Genomic DNA, 9,456 nt, shown 5'->3' with positions numbered 1-9,456 from the left:
ATTGGGCATATTTTTACAACTTTGATTCCTAAAAATAAAATTAACATCTCTTTCAAAATATATTTTAAAATATAACAAAAATTTTCAAATAACCCTCTGAGAATTTGGGAAAACCCACATTCAGGGACAGTTCATCTAGTTAAAGAGAGAATACAAGAGTGGATGACAAGTACTGCTTGATTTAAACACTCTGAAAAATTTTGATGTGCTTTGAAGATGTTTATAGCATGTCAGCAAACTTTAAAATATTAAAAAACACCCATTTAATTTCCTTTTCTAAAGTTAATACGTTTGATAACACAGAAATATCTCAAATAGACCAACAAGTTAAAGAATGCAACAAGAACAAAAACAAATCATGAAGCAAGTTCATCAGTGAGTATTGTCACAGAAGTGGTCAAATGACTAACTGAAAATTTCTTCCTCTATCGCCTTATTTTTGGTCATAAATTCCATAGAGATATTTAGTGAGTATTTTAGTTTTAGAGTCTTAGGAGGGGTGGAGTTGTTAAAGCATTGTATAACTTTTAGATTAAATTCCGAAAATTTGATTTATTAAGAAAACAAGCAACTAGCACATATCTTAGTCTCTAGGTAATGCATTCCCTATGTTCCATAAGAGGTGGCAATGTGACAGAGGCCTCTTCTGGGATACCTTCTGCTGTGGGTTTCCTAAGCCTATGGAGAAAGCTACCCCTGGCTCTCCCTATGACATGAAGAACTCGTCTTTTCTTCGTCAGTTTGCACTTGTGCAGGGTATACAATCCTTTAGACCTTTTTCCCAGAAAGCTGGTTTCCTCCAAGAGCCACAGGTTCTTCCTTTCAAGAAAATTTCAGGTCAGTGAGACCTGGGAAGCTACATTTTCCATCAGGGGTGGCTGATGGTCTGAACCAGCCACAAATTGTCTGTCTGTCTGAGCCAGACTCTGGCTTTCTTTTGGTTTCTATTTGCATGGAACATGTTTTTCCATCCCTTCAATTTTAGTCTCTGTGTGTCCTCCTGAAATGAATCTCTTGTAGGCAGCATATGGATGGGTATTAATTTTATTCAGCCACTCTATATCTTTTAATTGGAGAATTTAGCTCATTTTCATTTAAATGATTGATAGACATATATTTATTGACATTTTCTTAATTATTTTCTGGCTATTTCGTATTTCTTCTGTTTCTTTCTCTTTTTCTCCTTTATGGTTTGATAACTTTCTTTAGCAGTTACTTAGATTTCTTTCAAATTATCTTGTATCAACTATAGGTTTTTGTATTGTGGTTACCATGACACTTACATATAACAACTTATGTTTATAAGTCTCTTTTAAGTTTGTACTTAATTTGGAGCGCTCTCTCCAACTCTAAATTATAGTCACTCCAGATTTTGTTTTTGACGTCACATTTTACATCTTTTTATTCGTGTATTCTTTAATTATCATAGCTATAGTTTTTACTGCTTTTATCTTTTAACCTTCATACCAGCTTCGTGCTAGTTTTGTAAGTAATTAATCCACCACCTTTACTATGTATTTACCTTTACCAGTTTTATGCTTTCATAGTTTCTTGTTACTAATTAGCACTCTTTCAGTTTCAAGAAGTCCCTTTAACATTTTTAGTGGTAACTTTTTTTTTTTTTTTTTGCTTTTGTTTTTATTTCTTCTTCAATTTAAATGATAACTTTGCTGGGTAAGTATTCTTGAAGATTTTTTTTTTTTTTCTTTTACACTTTAAATATATAGTGCCACTCTCTTCTGGCCTACAAAATTTTTGCTTAAAATATACTGGTTGTCTTTTGAGGTTTCCTTGTACCTAACAAGTTATTTTTGTCTTGATACTTTTAAGATTGTCTTTATCATTAACTTTTGATGTTTTAATTATGATTTACATGATATAGATCTCTTTGGGTTCACCTTATTTAGAACTCCATGAACTTCCTGGATATGAACATTATTTCTTTCTCCAGGTTAAGGAAGATTTTAGCCATTATTGCTCTAAATAATTTTTTGCCCCTTTTCTTTTTTCCTTCTGTGACTGTTATAAAATTTGCTTAATGTTGTCCTATGAGTCCTTTAAGCTATCTCCACTTTTTAATATTTTCTTTTCTTTTTGTTGCTGGTTGGGTGAGTTCAATTGCTTTATCCTGAGACCACCCATTCCTAATCTGCTTAATCTAATCTGTTGTTGACCCCACATACACCCCTATAGTGTATTTTTTAGTTTAGCTATTATATCTTCAGCTCTGTGAATTCTGTTTGGTAATTTTTACATTTTTTATCTCTTTGTTAGAGTTCTCACTGTGATAATTTTCTTGCAAGTTCAGTAAACCATTTAAAGTTCATTACTTTGAACTCTTTATCAGGTAATTTATTTATCTCTTTCATTTGAGGTTTTTCTCATTTTTTAATTTGAAACATATTTCTGTGTTTACTCATTTTGTTTTGTTCTGTGTTTCTATATATTAGATGAAATAGCTAGGTCTCGCAGTCTTGAAGGAGTGGCCTCTTCATAGGAGGTGAAACTTATCATTCAACCCTGCCTTCACTCTTGGTTATTTCTTGAACCTTTGTGATTGTTCAAGCAGCCTCTTTTATTTTTAATAACTTTCAGTTGTTAAGGGTGAGCTGAGACTTGTTAAGTGTCACAAGGGAGAGATCTCGGTCAGCAACTAGTTTCAGGCTTATCAGAAACCAGACCCTGAGGCAGCAACTTTTAAAGTATGCAAATACATAAGGTCCTGCAGTATTGTAATTGTAAAACTCCCTGGCCTCTGAACCAGGTGATCCGGAGGTGCTCCCTGGGTGGTAGTTGCAAAAAATAGGGGCTCAAGCTCTCCTGGCCACTAGAGCCAGGTTATCAAGGGGCTTCCCCTGTGTGGCAGCTGCAAAAAGCATGTCACCAGATGTAAAAACTATAGCACTAGTCCTCTGTAAGAGCTTCTGTTCAGGAAATAATGGCACTCTGGAGCATGGTAGAGGGAGAGCATTTAGATAGTATCCGCATTCCAAGGTCTATGAAAAGGTTTACTGTCAGGCCTTAGAAATGTGTTTAATTAGAAACCTGCCTCATGGGCTGCTGTCAAGTTTATAGACCTCTTTTCACAGAGAGATTGAGGTCTTGGATCTGTTGCCTCTTACTGTGCCCTGAGGGCGGTAGCTGTTAAAGAACACTTTCTTCATTGGTTATATTCCCATGGGACTCTGGAACATCAGCCCCTCTGGCATCCAAAATCAGGCAACATAGAAATGCCCCCTAGCAGCATCTTCAAAAATCAGGATGCAACACAAGGGTATAAGCTCCTTTCTGGGAGATAGCAGCAAGCTGGAGTGAGGAAGAGGAAGAGCACACGGAGGGTGTAGCTGCTCTCTTTTGACTTCATTAGGCCTCTAAAAATGTGCTCTACCAGAAGCCCGCCCCTCAGGCCAAAGCTCTTAGATATAAAATGGGCTGCTTTCTCAGGAAGTCTAGGGCTATGTTTCATTCTGATATCTGTGCAGTGTCCTGGGGGTGGTAATCTGCCAGCTGTCTCTTAAATTGTTACAGTTCCATGGGACCCAAGAAAGCAAGACCCCCTGACCTTCAGAGCCAAGTGCTTAAGAGTTGCCCCTGGGATATAGCCACAAAAAATTAGGGCACCAGATTAAAAAAAAAAAAAAAAAAAGACCAGACCTGTGTAACAGCCCCCCTATGGGAGATACTGATACTGTGGAGCGGGGCAGAGGGGGAGTGCAAAGATGGCATCCACCACTCTAGCAAGGCATAAAGATGGCTCAGAGATGACTCCCACAGCTTTAGAGAGGCAGAGGGAGAACATAAGAAAAAGGAAAAAAAAAATGCCACTTGTTGCCTGCTGGGTTTAGCAAGGTAGAGCACAAAATGGCTCTCACCAGTGCCTCTGTCCCAAGAGAGTATCCCAATAGACCCCTGCCCCTCAGGCTGATGCTTTAAGATAAGCAAATGAGTCTCTTTGACATAGGCAGGTGCTTTTCAAACTGTTGGTTTTGCCCTGGGCAGTGGTTTGAGTGAGTCTGTAAACTGGCCTTTTAAGAGGTGTTTCTCAGTTTGCTATAGCCCTTTAGGACTTGTGGAAGTCATCCCTGTTTTCAAAGGCGGATATTTCTGGAGCTCATCTCTCAGGTGCCAGTGTTAAGAACTGGGATGCCTGATATATGGGGTATGAACCCTTCACTCAAGGAGAAGCTCCGGATTTGTGAGTTCCCTCCTGAGTGTGGGTCACCGGGCTCCTGGCTGGGTTTATGGAAAGAATGCGTTTCAGCCTCTCCAACCTGCCTTCATGTGGCTCTTATCTCATATGAAGTGAAGGAGCTGTTCAGCTAGTTTTCAGGTCATTTTCAGAGGGAATTGTTCCCTATGTAGCTGTAGAGTTGATGTGTCTGTGGGAAGAGATTAGTTCAGGATCCTTCTATTTACAATCTTGTACTTCCTAAGGTTTGTATTTTAAAATTCTCATCTGAAGAATTTTGTATTCCATATGAGGGCCCATTCAGTTACAAAAAGAATTCTTAGTTTCAAGTTTGGAACTACAAAATGTGTTTCTAACCCATCCTGATGTTGGCACTGAGGGAGAAGGTAGACGAGCAGGCATGAGGGTCGCTAGAAAGGACTGTATGGAAGGGCAAGCAAGAATCCCCTTTTATGTTTTTGGTGGCAGAGTTTACCTCTTTTATGCTGTGTGTTCATTAACTATAGTAGCTATAGTTTTGTTTCTTTCTTTTTTTTTTTTAAACAATCTTTTCCTTTAACCTTTACTATAGTTCAGTGGTTAGCACACAATCCTGATACGGTTATAGTTCCTAATTCTATCTATTCACTTTTACCTGCATGTTGTGTACTTTCATATGTTTTCATGTTACTGACTAGAATCTTTTCATTTCAGTTTGAAACACTTTCAGTATTTCTTGCAAGAGAGGTCTAGTGGTGAACTCTCTCAACTTCTGCTTACCTAAGAAAGCCTTTATTTCCCCTTTGTATCTGTTTACTGTTAAATTATCTCTCTGTCCCCTTCCTTTTTTATGGTACAACAGTTATGATTATACTTGCTTTTCTGACAGAATCCATTAGCTCTTATAAGATTTCTTGCACTTTTTAAAAATCTGAGTCTACAGCCATGCCACCCTGAACACGCCCAATCCCGTCTGATCTCAGAAGCTAAGCAGGATCAGGCCTGGTTAGTACTTGGATGGGAGACCATCTCGGAATACCAGGTGCTGTAGGTGTTTAAAAAAAAAAAAATCAGTTCTCTCTCCTCTTCTAATGGAATCATTTCTATATTTCTATCATCCAAGTCATTTATTTTCCCATACGGTCTTCCCTGTTCCCAATGCTCTCTATTGTGGACTTTATCTCATTTGTTGAATTCTTTAGCTCCAGAATTTCTATTTGGTTCTTTTTTTATGATTTCATCTCTTTCTAAAGAACTTCTGTTCATTAATTTTGTTTCTGAGTATGTTAAATTGACTTCTGAGTTGTAGCTCATTGAATTTCTTCATAACAGCTATTTTTACTTCTTTATTAGTTAGATCGTAATATTCTGTGCTTTTGAGTTCAGTCGCCAGATAATTTTTCATTTTCTTTTTATGATTCCACATTTCTGCATGTGTGTATTTTTAAGGTATGTGCTCCTGCTATTGCATTAGAACTCACAGACAACTTTTTAAGCTTTTATCTTTTTTGGTTCTAACAATTCAAAGGCTGGCTATTAGAAAACTTTTGTCTTTCAGAAGGTGGTACTATAGATCAAGTTTGTGGTTTCTCCCTTGCCCACTAGCCACGTTCTATCTTTTTGAATTTCCTCTGTGTCTACTAGAGCTGGATCTCAGGCATGCACTCAGGAGAGAATGTATAAGGAGCCAGCATTAGAGTAGAGGGATGTATGTACCTGGGGTTTTAGGATTGTCCATGGGCCACTGGCGGAATCCTTGAGTGGGGTACTCCCAGATGTTTGTGGGTAGACTTTCTGCTGAATTCCAGGACAGATAGCAGGAAACGCATTTCTTTAATGCCCTTTGATATGTGCTTTCTTCCCTTCTTTTTCTTCCTACCTGCTGCAGAGATATCTCCTCAGAAATACAACTGCTGCTGGAGAGAAATGGGTTTCTCTAGCTACAAACCGCACAAACAGGATAGTCGGGCAGTCACTCATTACTTTTACTTTATACATCCTCCTTGGGAAAAATCACCACTTTCTGCCAAAGGCATTGCCACAACCATTGCCAAAATCCCGGATTTTGCAGTATGCCGCTGGAGAGGGACATCAATCTGGCCTCTTATTCCCAAACTCATCTTTATCCCACTCTGAAGGTGTGCTGGAATCTCCCATCATGCAGACTTCCATAAATTCTGTCTCTCACGTGTATCCATCCAATTCTCACTCTAGATTTTTTAATTCCCTACTGTGGTGAGTGGGTGTTGGGCAGTTTGTTGACTTCTTCAGATCTGTAGCTCTTACTGAGGTCCTGTTTGCTTGTAGATGCACAGGTGAGCTAGAAACTTTTTAGATCCCTTAGTGTAATGTACAGAGGCACTTTTGTTTGGCTGTGGACATCTAATTAGTTCCTAAAGGGGGAGAAAATAGAGGAAAAATTTATGCTCCCACAATGCTGTTCCTCCTCTTAAAATACTAACTTTTGAAGTTGATACTCATACTTTTTCAAGAGAATTATATCATCTAATAATAGTCAGGTGCTCTGTGATTTTCCATGGTGGAAAGTAAATTGCAACAAACACTTTTGAAATGAAAACTTTATTGTCAACTTTCTTGAGAAATATAAACATAGTATTTTTATTATGAAATGATATTTTCGAGTACATTTCTGCTGTAAGTGTTTCTTGAAAAATAATAGTGTTAAAATACCAAAACATAGTTAAATATTTAAAGTATAATGCAGTATAACAGGAACATTTATACCAAGAATGTTCAGACTGCACTTTTTATATAACATGAGATAGAAATCCTCTATTTCCTGCTCTTATTTTACTAAAAATGAGGTGATAACGTACTACAATTTTCACTGAGACAGCTGGCGGCTTTGCAACATTGCACAGGATATGGCACAACCGATTAGTATGTAAGTCTCCGGTAAGTGCAGTGGAATTGAATATCTTTTTTCCTGATACCAGGCTAGATGTAGTCAGCTGTCCTAGCTGCTTCTGCTTGATGATACTTTGTTTTAGTCACTTGTAGCTTCCATATGTCTTTAAATGGAAGTATTATGTTGCATCTGGCTGGGGTTGTCAAAGGTATATTTCATGTTTTAAGCATGTGTTAAAAAGTTTCTTAACTACACATTTCTCTTATGAATTCTAGAACAAATTATAGCAGAGGCTGAAAAGAGTGAAGGTCTATCCAATTGATTGATTTTAGTGTCATTGTTCATACCAATAGTTCATTAAAAAAAAATTTCCAGGACAATTATTAAATGGCATGGGATGCTGGGACAATAGGCGTTAATTGGAACTGTCTTTGGAAAATTCAGATGTAGTGTCACCCAAAATGTAAACATTCATATAATATGCCCCCTTGAGGACTTCCAGAGATGCTAAGAGTGTATAAAAAATCTACAAGTACAATTTATTTAGTTTCTTATAATGTTCTTTCATCTGTTCATTTATTTATTTAAAATGTGTAGCTAATTGTAATGTAATTTTATGGATAGTAATTAGATATCATTCTTCTGGTGGTTTTAAAATATATCCACAAATTATTTGTTTCTCTTCTTTTCAAAAGGTAGAAACTAATCCTCTTCCACTTGAGTTCGGGCTGTACTTAACTCATTTCTAACAAACAAAATGTGGCAGAAATGATAGTAGCTGACTTCTGAGACTTAATTATAAAAGACATTGTGACTTCCTTCCTGCTTTCTCTTGAATCATTCATTCTGAGGGAAGCTGCTTGCCATGTGTAAGAACTAAGCAGTTTGACAAGTAACAGGTGGAACTGCAGCCACCTGTCAGTAGCCATGTGAGTGAGGCAACTCGGAAGCAGGTTGTCTCCCCCAGTCAAGCCTCCAGATCACTGTAGCTCTAGTCATATTGTGACTGCAGCCTTATGAAAGACTCAGTCAAACTATCTAGCTAAGCTACTCTTGAATTCTGGACCAATAAATGTATTTTAGCGATTACATTTTAGAGTAATTTGTTACACAGCAGTAAAGAACTGATAGAACTTTCAACTCAGAGGAATGTAAAAGCTGGTAGGAGCAATCAGATATAAACACAAATGACTAAGATATAAGAGAAAATATAAACAAAGGACTACAACTTTAGAGGGAGAGAAATGCATCCTCAGTGGAAGATTGGGAAAAGCTTTATTGAAGAATTATGAAAGCCAGAAGTTGAAGTTTAGGGTGTTAATGTGTAGAGATGTTGAGAAGAATTATTACTGGTGATTTAAAGTCCTAAGCAAAGTCAGAGGCAGGAAAATGCGGTACTAAATGTAGGCAGTAAAGACAATTTTACTTTGCAATTTAAAATATATATAGTTTGAGATAACACTATTGACGTCAGTTGGAGTCAGCTTTTATAGCACTTTGACTGTAAAGACATATGAATATTATGAATTTTATGCAAATCAAGTAGTAATCATAGATAAATCAATTTTTAAGAAATGGATTCTTGATATTAAAATTATCTGGTTCCAGATCTTGAATCTCTGTGTTTTCTGGCTTTGCCTTCGTCAGATTAGCACAGTTTAGCAGGCTGTGGCAGCATGTGTGGTTATTTATCTCCTGAGGTGTTCTTAGATTTGAATTTATGCCTTAGTCCATCTGAGTAGTATATATCAAAAGTCATATTTCACAGAAAAGAAGCATTGCTTAGTAATCAGGAAATATAAATATAGACATCTAAGAGAAACATGTCCAAAAACAAACAAACATAAAAAACATGTGACCAGGGATGGAAGCAAATAGTTTCTCCATACATGTTTATTTTCTATTATGTACCAGACAGTGTACTGGTTACTGGTATCAGGGAGAAAATAAAAATTTTAATATTCTTGGGGATCAGATAGGTAATAGAAAATTTGCAGTGAATGAAATATGTAGGTATTCTGAGAAGTATGAACATATGGAGAGTAGTACGTCTAAATTAAAAATGTAATATAATTGAATTAATAATAACAGTATGGAAACAACAAAAATAGTCAAGAACCAAGATATCTTTGAGGAGGTCTTTAGCTTATGGATGGACCTGTCAACTGCTAGTTTTCCTGGTGATAATATTGTTTTTTGGAAGATTATACACTGAGACCTGGTGTTTATACCTAGTAAATGCAAAAGTTGGACAGAGAAGAAGGTTGGTAGGAAAAATTGACTTGTTTGGAATATAGTGTTGAAGGAGTGCTCTGTGAATATCCTGGACTGCCAGAAAGATGAACAGATAGGTCCTGGAGTAAATTAAGCCTGAAACATCACTGAAGGCAAAATGACAAAAGCTGCCCTCCCTACTTTA

General features: G+C 37.0%; 1 pseudogene; it reads left to right on the top strand.

Moving 5' to 3' along the window:
• The first annotated feature begins 5,103 nt into the window (after positions 1 to 5,103).
• Positions 5,104 to 5,222, top strand: LOC118603398 (annotated as a pseudogene).
• Positions 5,223 to 9,456: the final 4,234 nt, after the last annotated feature.

Source organism: Rousettus aegyptiacus, unplaced genomic scaffold (genome assembly GCF_014176215.1).
Source record: "Rousettus aegyptiacus isolate mRouAeg1 unplaced genomic scaffold, mRouAeg1.p scaffold_m13_p_5, whole genome shotgun sequence".
In the NCBI taxonomy this organism is placed as follows: domain Eukaryota; kingdom Metazoa; phylum Chordata; class Mammalia; order Chiroptera; family Pteropodidae; genus Rousettus; species Rousettus aegyptiacus.
The sequence above is the reverse complement of the archived record's forward strand: the minus strand, read 5'-3'. Positions and strand labels throughout refer to the sequence as shown.